Below are 11,764 nucleotides of genomic sequence, written 5' to 3'. Positions count from 1 at the left end.
GCAGTGCCACCTCGGGGAAACTCGAGGGCTGGTTTTAGTTGTACGGATTGCTTATCCGGTGTTGCCCTGAGAACGAGATATGTGCAGCTCCCATCAGGATGTCGGCGCATCGGGCGGTCTTGCTGGACTTGTTTTACCATTGTCGAGGATGTCTTGTAACCGGGATTCCGAGTCTGATCGGGTATTCCCGCTAGAAGGAATATCCTTCGTTGCCCGTGAGAGCTTGTGATGGGCTAAGTTGGAACACCCCTGTAGGGTTATGAACTTTCGAAAGCCGTGCCCGCGGTTATGGGCAGATGGAATTTGTTAATGTCCGGTTGTAGAAAACCTGAAGTTGACCTTAATTAAAATGCATCATCCGCGTGTGTAACCGTGATGGTCTCTTTTCGGCGGAGTCCGGGAAGTGAACACGGTGTTGGAGTTATGCTTGACGTAGGTTGTTTTACGATCACTTCTTGATCATAGTTGTTCGACCGTGCTTTTGCCTTCTCTTCTCGCTCTCTTTTGCGAATAAGTTAGCCACCATATATGCTAGTCGCTTGCTGCAGCTCCACCTCATACCTTTTACCCTTCCTATAAGCTTAAGTAGTCTTGATCGCGAGGGTGCGAGATTGCTGAGTCCCCGTGACTCACAGATACTTCCAAAACCAGTTTGCAGGTGCCGATGATACCGTGCAGATGACGCAACCAAGCTCAAGGAGGAGCTCGATGAAGATTTTGTCCTTGTGTTGTTTCATTCTAGTTGATCAGTAGTGGAGCCCAGTTTGGGGTCGATCGGGGATCTGTGTCGCTTTTGGGGTAGTCTTCTTTTATTTTGGCTCCGTAGTCGGGCCTTGATTGTATTTGGATGATGTAATGCTTTATTCATGTAATTGTGTGAAGTGGTGATTGTAAGCCAACTATGTATCTCTTTCCCTTATGTATTACATGGGTTGTGTGAAGATTACCTCACTTGCGACATTGCTTTCAATGCGGTTATGCCTCTAAGTCATGCTTCGACACGTGGGAGATATAGCCGCATCGAGGGCGTTACAAGTTGGTATCAGAGCCTTCCCCGACCTTAGGAGCTCCCTGCTTGATCGAATCGCTGGCGTTATTGAGTCTAGAAATGTTTTGAGTCATTTAGGATTATATATATCGGAGAGTTAGGAATTCTTTTTACTCCTCAGTCCCTTCGTTGCTCTGGCGAGGCATCCTGACGTAGAGTTTTGACTCTTCTCTTTTCAAATTTCACTAAAAAAAATTTTAGGATCACGCGGGTATCTTGGAATCGTTCCGATGGTTTTGTGACGCGAACATTGTTCTTGGTGCCTCCTGTCATTTAGGGGTTGTGGCAGTATCCCGGGAGTTGAGCTCCGAGGTGTTGTCATCACCATTTTATTGTTGCAATTTTGGAATACCTGAGTTTAGTTTCGCCGACATCGAAAATCTCTTTTATTCAGTTGTTGGTGAGATAACCTCGACGCCACCCAGTACTGGGGCGGGAGTTCGGGAGTATTGCCATAACTCGTATAACGGATGCTTTTCGAAGGTTGAGGTAGACGATTTTCGAAGGTTTCTTGGTTATGTGTTGAAGGATGGATACAGCTGGATGTAGGATTTGCTAGTTTTGGGTGAGATATTATGCTTCCCCTGTATCCCCAACACCTGATTGCATAACCGAAAAGTTTCGGGAGTTTATAAGTGGAAATTCAAGTAGCTCTTAGGATATCTTTCCGACAGATGTATGATATGAAATTGGGGTTCGACGTCTAGTGGTCCGCCTATTCACGGTTGGTTTTACAGTGGTCACATTGTGTCTTAAAGAGTCCTTGGCTATGCCGACTCGGGGACGCTTCGTATGTCATGTGCACTGCCTTGTACATGATGGTGCTGTACGATCGAGCCCGTGTAGGCCCCACCATGAAAACTTCGGACGAAATCTCTATCATATGTTTGTGCCGGCTTATTCTGCAAGTCAATCCTTTGTTTTGTTTTGAGTTGTGGTATTCGAGTTGCTTCGAAGTCAAATGTTGATTCCATCCCTTGTCTAAGTGGTGTTCTCATATTCCTATGTGAATACTAACCCTTCTTGATCAGCGAGATTGTCTTGCCAATCCTTGTCAACCGGTGTGCTTCTCTTCAAGCGGATCTGTCCATTTTCAACATCCCAAGATTCAATCTAAGCTCGCAACGTTGTTTGTTTCATCCATCCCGAGTTGCCTTTGTTTTCCCACCCTCCCACCCTTGCTTTTCTTGAAGGATTCAGATTTCTTCATCAAGTATCCACTTGATTCATGTGAACTTTCTTCTTTCTTTTCATTCAATGGTTGTATCCGGTGTTTCTCATGAAGATTCTAACAGAGCTTTTAGTTCATCATTCTTCGTTCTTTTTTTTCTTCTCCGGTGGATTCAATTCAAGCTTTCGGTGTTGATCATATTCTTTTCCTTGTTTCAAATACCTTCTCATACTAGTGCACCTCATAATAATTCACTTCTCGCTATTCATTTGTTCGGGAGTGCTGAAGATATCTTGGAAGGATCGTCTTTCCATTCATGTTCCGTTCAAACCTATCTCGAGGTTGTTATCTCATCCAAGCCATTTAAATCATCCGGGGCAATATCTTTCAAGTAATCGTTCTACGGTGTTTCTTTTGAGTGGGCCCTAACCCACAGATCTTTTCCCAGGATCTTACTTGACTCTTCTTATTTACCCAGAGTTATTCTCAAATTCATTTGAAAGTTTGATGTAAGAATGATTCATCATCAGTCATATGTATTTCTCCAAGATCTTTCAAATTCTTTTCATCATTGGCTCAACCTTTCCATTCTTCATTCCGGTGTGCCTCAATAATTCTTGGTGGTGTTTCTCGTCGTCATTTGAAGACCGAAGAAGAGTTTTACCTCCATATCTTATCCGTTCTCTCAGAGATTCGTGGTTCTTGTTCGAGGCCATCCTCTCATAATTGTTTGATTGTGAGAATTCTTTTCATCCACCCGGAGCAATTCAGGAGCCTTTTCAGTTTGTTCATCCGGAGCCTATCATCTAAGACTTATTCATTCTCAGCCTTCAACTATCATTCTCCAAATCTTACCGGTGCATCATTCAAATATCCTCTAGTCAGCTCGTGATATTTTCATTCACTTGCATCTAAATTCTCTCAAGTTTCTTCGTTCATTTCATAATTCTTCCCGGTGTTTCTTTACCTTTTCTTCAATCGTTTTTCAGTTCTTACGGTGGTTCGTTCAAGATTTCTATTCCTTCATTATCATATCAATTTATTCGTTGGTTAAATCCTACCGGTGGTCCATTGAGTTTATGCTATATCTTTCTTAATCCTTTGCAAATGGAATAAGTAGTATGCCAAATCCGTTGTTTGTCATCAATTTGAATTGGTGAAGGATACGCATAACATAATTCTTATTCTTGCTTCACCCAAATGATGGATTCGTTCCTCCGGAGTTTGTTCACAATAACTAATTCTCGTTGTCAATTGTTCATCTTATCTTTTTTTTCCGGAGTTCCAACCTCTTTCAATTATATCGCCACAGAGATCCATCTAATCATTGCAAGGATTCACCTTGTGCTTTAAATTCCTCTTTCTTTTAATTCCTTTGTTTATCGGAGTTCTTCATGGAGGTTCTACATGATGGTTCATCAAGGATTTAATTCCTTCTCTAAGTGTTCATCGAGATTCTTTTCAAAGGAGCTCAAGCATTCTTCATCTTGAAATCCGGAGTGCAATTCTTTCTACCATATTATTGGAGGTGGTATTATGTCATTCTTGATAATTTGGGTTCATGTTTCATGATTCACATGTTGTTAGGAATGAAGTATTTTAAATCCATCAATCTCTTCTTTGGAGTTATCTTGGGTTATATTTCACCTAAAGCCTTCCCTAAGGTTTGTTGCTATCTATGGTGCTTATAAAAGACCCAAGTTCTTCTTTATCCTCCTGGTGAAATACTTTCTCGTCTCCTTATTGATATCCATCCAATTATTTTCCCGTAAGTGGCTGGTTGTCACCTCATAACTTGAGTTGTATTCCATAAGACCATATCAAGATTATTATTTTCGTTGTTGGTTTTCCAACAACTCCGTTCGACCCTTCTCCTAAGGATACCTTTTCAAGCTCTTTTGTAGCAGAAGTTGGCATTTTCTTCTCCATTCTCCTATCTCAATTATCTATCTTCTATTCTTTTGTTCCGGGGGCATTGTCATGTTGCTCTTTTCAACCATCATCTTGTTTTGTCAAGATCATGCTTCTTTCTTTGCTTAACCATTTACCGGAGTGTTCTATCCTTTTTGCTCAAGTTCTTTTCGCCTTATCTATTCTTGCACCCCTTCTAAACCGGAGCGCTACCCGAATCGGTTTTTTCTTTTCCCTTTTCTTAACGGAGTGCTTTTAACTTTATTCTTCTCTGTTGCTTTTTTTCCTTTCTATTTGCTCAACCTTTCCAAGGTTCTTTGGTTTCACTCATTTGTCAAAGAAGCAACTTAGTTTTACCTCTTCTCTTTCTCTTCCGTTTGTCCCTCCGGTGCCATTCTAGATCTCGGGACGAGATCCTCTCATAGTGGTGGAGTGTTGTAACGCCCCGAGACCGGAGCTTCAGATGCCTTCCAGGGTTTCCGGGTTTCGTCGTGTGATTTGTTTGGTTCGTTGCATCATGTGCATTGCATCATGTCATCATGCCATCATCTCATAAATCTTTTGCAACTCAACTAAATAAATTGCATGGATCTTCGGTCCATTTAAATCGAGGGAATTCACATGGTAATTCTCTTTATAACATATCCTCCCAATATTAGGGAGCTAAATAAAAATATTCCATTCATTTGGATTCACCGCAAACACACTTGCAAAATATTCCAATGCCTTTGTTATCTTAATTCTTGGTCTCCAACATTGCCATATATTCTTTCACCATATTCCGGAGCTCCACCAAAAAACCCGAACATTTTTGGCCACACCGAACCTAGTCCCAATTCAAAACCATTTGAATTATATTCAAATGAATTTGAATTTAATTCCTGCAATCTGGCCACTTCTATTTTTCTGTGGCCATGTTTATTTTTTATGAGTCTAGGAAAATTGTCCTCTTGCTCAAACTCTTTTCCCTAACCCCCCTTCTTTTTCCTCTCTCTCTATTTCTTTTCGATTAAAGAAGAAAGGGAGGAGAGGGAGAGCCCAATCCAGCAAGCCCAGCTGACCCCTCCTCTCTGCTGGGCCGGCCCCAAGCCCACCTAACGCTGCTAACCCTAGGCCCGAGCGAAACCCTCTCCTGGTCGATCCCCTCCTCGTTCGGTCGTTCCCACCAGCGCCGCCAACCTCTTCTTTTCCTCCTCTCGCTCTCTTCCTCCTGCGTGCTCTTCTTGTCCAACCTCTCCTCGTCCAGGAGCTTGTCCATCCTCGCGCCAGAGGCTTCCCTGCCGACTCGTCGATCGCGCGGCTGCCTGCAAGCTCCGTCCAGCGAGGCCCCGCGCCCGTTCCCCATCCCTCTCCCCTCTCCTCGCCTGCGACCCCTCTGGTTGCCGCGCTACCATCAGGCATGTCCTCCTTGTGCCTGAAGCTCTTGCTTCTCTCTATCGTGCCCAACCGCTTGTTTGCCGCTGTAGCTCCCGTCTTTGGTCGGGCATGATCCTTCTGGACCGCACCATCTTGCCTCCTCGCGCGCCCGTGGTCCACCAGAGGCCTGCGCTGCCTCGCCCGCCTATCAGGAAAGCCATGGCTGCCGCCCCATGGAGTTCCACTGGCCCCGATCCTGTCAGGAACCAGACGAGCCCCGTGTCTGCTTCCTGCCACTGTCCACCACCATCGCCTCCTTGCTGCTGCTCAACCGAGGCCTTGTGATGCTTCGTTTCGTAGCAAAAGACCATCAAGACCGGCAAGACCCCGGCTCCGAACGCCAAGTACTACTACAAACCCCCGAAGAATTCAGATGCATCAAGTCTCCGAGGAGACCTGTTTTTCGTCAAGTTCGACTACCCGTATCATCAAGTACCACTATAGCCGGAGACCTCGGACAGGCCAAGTACCCCTTCGAGCTATCAATACCGCAAGCGCCAAGTTCCACGACGTCCCAAGTACCGTGAGAACGTTTGTACCTCTACCGTCGCCGTGGATCCGACAAGTACCCCTACAACAAGTGTACCTCTACCATCGTCTTCGGAATCGCTAAGAACATCAAGCACCCCTTCGAGATGACGAGACCGACAAGTTCAAATGACCCCAAGTACCTCTCCGAAAACGAGACGTGTACTGCTATCGTCGCAAGAATCGAGATCGACAAGTCCGAAGAAGCAAGTACCACTCCAAACCGTGTACGATGACCATCGCCAAAGACCCGTGTAACGCAAACGTCAAGTTCAACTACCGTCGCGTGAACCGCTACTTCCCACGATGACCCCGTGAACAACTACTTCCCCTTCGACACGTGTACCCCTATCGCCGAACTCGATCCGTTCCGATAATGCATGCTTTGAAGGTATAACCCCGAGACGATGTCCGCGAATGAATTCTTGCGATGTTTGAGATGCTCATGTTTGCACCATGTCCAAATTGTCACTCGTTTCATTGTCACCAACTCGTGGGACACCCGGAATCCGGGAGCGCCCCAGCATCTTTTGCACGCATCCGCACACTTCTCCTTTGCATCAGTATCTCAATCGAGTTACCGGAACCGGAACACTGTCGTGGCACCGTTTTCGTGATCATTGCCGTGGCACCCCTTCCGTTTCCGCCACGATGACAAATGCTTCATAATGCTCTTGTCAACTTTTAATAAAAATTGCATAAACTTGTTCATGTCATCCGCATCATGATAACAACAATTAAAAATGCTTAAAATTGTTGTTGCATTAAATTGCTAATGCATATGGGGATTTACCAGATTTGTTGTTTGTTATATCCGGCCCCATTTAAATTGTTTAAATGGTATAGTTTTGTTATGCTTCACCTCTTGCCATGTTAACCAACATTTAATATTGTTGAGTACCTAACCGAGAGAGAACTAAATAATTGATGTGGTGTTCCGTCAATATGCAACCCATTGCATATTGAGCTCCACTTAATTTGTAGTTTTGGTTTTTGCACTTTGCCATGCCATGCCTCTTTAATCCGGACATGCATCATATTTGGTTGTGCATCATGCCATGTTTATGTGTTGGTTGTTTACTTTGTTGTTTTCTCCTTTTCTGGTGTTGCTTCTTTGGGTTAGTTCCGATAACGTCGTGTTTGTGAGGATTCGTTCGACTACGTCCCTTTGTCTTCTTCATGGACTCGTTCTTATTCCTTGCGGGATCTCAGGCAAGATGACCATACCCTCGAAATCACTTCTATCTTTGCTTGCTAGTTGCTCGCTCTTTTGCTATGCCTATGCTGCGATACCTACCACTTGCTTATCATGCCTCCCATGTTGTTAAACCAAGTCTCTAACCCACCTTGTCCTAGCAAACCATTGTTTGGCTATGTTACCGCTTTGCTTAGCCCCTCTTATAGCGTTGTTAGTTGCAGGTGAAGATTAGAGTTTGTTCCATGTTGGAACATGGATATTTTGTTGGGATATCACAATACCTCTTATCTAATGAATGCATCTATATACTTGGTAAAGGGTGGAAGGCTCGGCCTTATGCCTGGTGTTTTGTTCCACTCTTGCCGCCCTAGTTTCCGTCATATCGGTGTTATGTTCCCAGATTTTGCGTTCCTTACGCGGTTGGGTTATAATGGGAACCCCTTGATAGTTCGCTTTGAATAAAACTCCTCCAGCAAGGCCCAACATTGGTTTTACCATTTGCCACCTAGCCTTTTTTCCCTTGGGTTAGGCCAGCCCAAGGGTCATCTTTATTTTAAACCCCCGGGCCAATGCTTGTCTATGTGTTGGTCCAAACTAGAGCCCCTTGCAGCGCCACCTCGGGGAAACTCGAGGGCTGGTTTTAGTTGTATGGATTGCTTATCCGGTGTTGCCCTGAGAACGAGATATGTGCAGCTCCCATCAGGATGTCGACGCATCGGGCGGTCTTGCTGGACTTGTTTTACCATTGTCGAGGATGTCTTGTAACCGGGATTCTGAGTCTGATCGGGTATTCGCGCTAGAAGGAATATCCTTCGTTGACCGTGAGAGCTTGTGATGGGCTAAGTTGGGACACCCCTGTAGGGTTATGAACTTTCGAAAGACATGCCCGTGGTTATGGGCAGATGGGAATTTGTTAATGTCCGGTTGTAGAAAACCTGAAGTTGACCTTAATTAAAATGCATCAACCGCGTGTGTAACCGTGATGGTCTCTTTCCGGCGGAGTCCGAGAAGTGAACACGGTGTTGGAGTTATGCTTGACGTAGGTTGTTCTACGATCACTTCTTGATCATAGTTGTTCGACCGTGCTTTTGCCTTCTCTTCTCGCTCTCTTTTACGAATAAGTTAGCCACCATATATGCTAGTCGCTTGCTGCAGCTCCACCTCATACCTTTTACCCTTCCTATAAGCTTAAATAGTCTTGATCGCGAGGGTGCGAGATTGCTGAGTCCCCGTGACTCACATATACTTCCAAAACCAGTTTGCAGGTGCCGATGATACCGTGCAGATGACGCAACCAAGCTCAAGGAGGAGCTCGATGAAGATTTTGTCCTTGTGCTGTTTCGTTCTAGTTGATCAGTAGTGGAGCCCAGTTTGGGGTCGATCGGGGATCTGTGTCGCTTTTGGGGTAGTCTTCTTTTATTTTGGCTCCGTAGTCGGGCCTTGATTGTATTTGGATGATGTAATGCTTTATTCATGTAATTGTGTGAAGTGGCGATTGTAAGCCAACTATGTATCTCTTTCCCTTATGTATTACATGGGTTGTGTGAAGATTACCTCACTTGCGACATTGCTTTCAATGCGGTTATGCCTCTAAGTCGTGCTTCGACATGTGGGAGATATAGCCGCATCGAGGGCGTTACATATAACTTCTTGTGCAGAAAAGAAACTCTTCCATGGCCTACCAAAAAAAGTCCCTTGCACCCTTAAAAAATTCCCTTCCAAAGCAGTAAGAAACCACACAATTTGTAGAGAGCATCAGTAGACCGATGAAGGCGAGTGTGTTCAATCACAAGCTTGTTGCAAATTGTTCACAACGTCCAAGCCAGCACCCCAATCCCAAGCCATGTAGTGTGTTGAGACACTGCAGGGGTGGATTGTAATTCAACGTACGAATCTGGGAAGTTGGTGTGGCACCACCCAGCACCCATCACTTCCCGGAAGCAACTCGAAAGGAATTGCGCCATCACACAGGAGAAGAAAATGTGGTTTGAGTGCTCGGTCGTACCGCAAAGCGGGCACAGACCATTGCCAAGGCCATTACGCTTGAGGACTTCCACCCCAGTCGGTAGCCAGTCACTGATCCATTGCCAAAGGAAGATCCAGATTTTCAACGGCACCCGGACCGACCATAGATTGGAGAGAGGCTTCGGTCTAGGGGCCGCAGTAATGGCCCCGTATAATGACTTAGTGGTGAACCACCGGGAGGAGAAGAAAGGGGAGGTGCGGCGTCAGGCGGTGGGAAGAAGAAATGGATGGCTCCGCGTCGGCCGGCGGGAGGAGAAAGGGCAGCATGACGCGCCTTGCTTCGGGCGAGGTATGTTCGAGTGAAACTCATGCCGGCTAGTGCTCGATTTTGGCCCAGATTGGGTCCAGGTGAAGCTCATTCCGGCTTTTGTGCATATTGTAGATGGATTGGAGTTCGTCCTCGTCGTCTTCATCCGACGATTCAGACATAGAAGATTTGATCCTCGACGACGATGATGAAAACCTAGCTAGTGTTGTTGCAACTCATCGACGAATTTGAGGTGGGGCCTAAGAAAAAGCGGCGTTGATCCACGATCGACCGGTTATGCATTCCCCGCAACCGAGCTCTCGACGACAAAATGCTCATGAAGGATTACTTCGGCGAGGGACTGACATATCTGCCTCACATCTTTCATACGCCATATCGAATGCGTAGGTCACTTTTCGTCCGCATCGTCGAGGCTTGAGAGCAAAATTGATGTTTCTTCACCCAACGTAGGAATGCCGTCGGTTTGATTTGTTTTAGTATAAAAAAATTGGCGGCGATGAGAGTGATTGCATATGGTGTTGCCGACTTTGTGGATGAGTATCTCCGCATTGGCGATGATACCACCATCAAAAGTGTTTGTGTCTTTGCGAAGACAATAATCCTGGTTTTTAGCCTGGAGTATCTTCGAGCTCCAAAAGAAGATGACGTAAAGATGCTCATGGCAATGAACGAAGCAAGGGGATGCCCAGTCATGCTAGGTGGTATTTATTGCATGCACTGGAGGTGGAAGAACTGCCTGGTGGCTTGGGCAGGGCAGTACGCCAGCCACAAACGCAAACCCACCGCCGCGCTTGAAGCCGTGGCCTCACATGATCTGTGGATTTGGCATTGCTTCTTTGGATTGTTGTGGTCTCGGAATGATATCAACTTTTTGCGGAGATCTCATTTATTTGCTTAGCTAGCTAGTGGCAAAGCTCTGGCTTGCAACTGTACCATTAACAACCATGACTATACCATGGGGTACTAACTTGCCGATGATATTTATCCATCATGGCCAACATTTGTGAAGACCATTAGTGACCCCAAAATTAAGAAGCACACTTTTTTTGCTGAAGCACAAGAAGCTTGCCGAAAGGATATTGAGAGGGCATTTGGTGTGTTGCAATCTCGGCTTGCCATTGTTTGAGGTCCTGCTTGCTTCTGGGATAAAAACCCCCTTCAAAACATCATGGCTGCCTGTGTAATTTTACACAACATGATCGTCGAGGATGAGAGGGATTTGGACTTGGAGTTCAACAATGATAATGTTGGTTGTCGTGCGAAGCCGGCCGGGGATGCAGATGAGATCATTGCATTTCTTGAGACCTACCGGAAGATTGAGGACTGTGATTTGCACAATCAACTACATCATGATCTTATTGAGCATCGCTGGCAGCTCTATGGGGGGTGATAGATCCCCATTTCTACCATTTCTATTCGTGTGAGATTTGAACAGTTTGGTGTTGTAATAATTATGTGAATTCGAACATTTGTTGTAATGATGACTATTGTTGTATTGTGAGTTGCTTGACCATTTATATATTTGTATGTTCAGTTTATTTTAGATTCCATTCGGTTGACATTATTATGAAATGTGCAATTTGTTTGATGTTTTATGAAATCCGAATAGATCCTTCAAAAGCACCCCACAAAATATTTGCGGGAGGCGTTTGCGGGATCTGTTCGGCCAGAGTGCTCGCTGCACCGTAAAAACAATTTGCGGGAGCCCTTATACGCATTTGGATGGAGCATGAAGCACTGCTCAATGTCAAGGAAAAGGAGCTTGCCGACCAGGAGTAAACCATTTTCGCCACTCTCCGTGGCAAAGACAAGGAGATTGAAGAGCTCGTGAAGCAGCAGACCCAAAAGCTGACTGACGGCCACAAGAAAGCCATGGAAGGCCAAATCTCAAAAAGTGCCACCAAGCTTAAGGAAGTTGTTGACGAGGCTGCAATTGTTTCCTCTGCCAAGGCAGACCTGGAGGCCCAAGTAGGCAAGTTTAAGGAAGAGCTCAGTGTTAGCGGCAAGGAAGTGGAGGCCCTCAAGGCCGAGGTGCAGAAAACAACTCTCATTCTAGAGGAGCTGGAGACGCAACTCTCGTCCAAGGGCCAAGAACTCATCACCGCCAACGGCGCGATCCAAGACCTAAAAGACAAACTTGCCAGCCTAGATAAGAACCTTGAATTGGCCAAAGAGCGGGAGAGAATCTTGGCGGAGAAG

This window comes from Triticum dicoccoides, chromosome 4A, assembly GCF_002162155.2.
Source record: "Triticum dicoccoides isolate Atlit2015 ecotype Zavitan chromosome 4A, WEW_v2.0, whole genome shotgun sequence".
NCBI classification, from domain to species: Eukaryota; Viridiplantae; Streptophyta; class Magnoliopsida; order Poales; family Poaceae; genus Triticum; species Triticum dicoccoides.
This window is presented reverse-complemented; position numbering follows the sequence as displayed.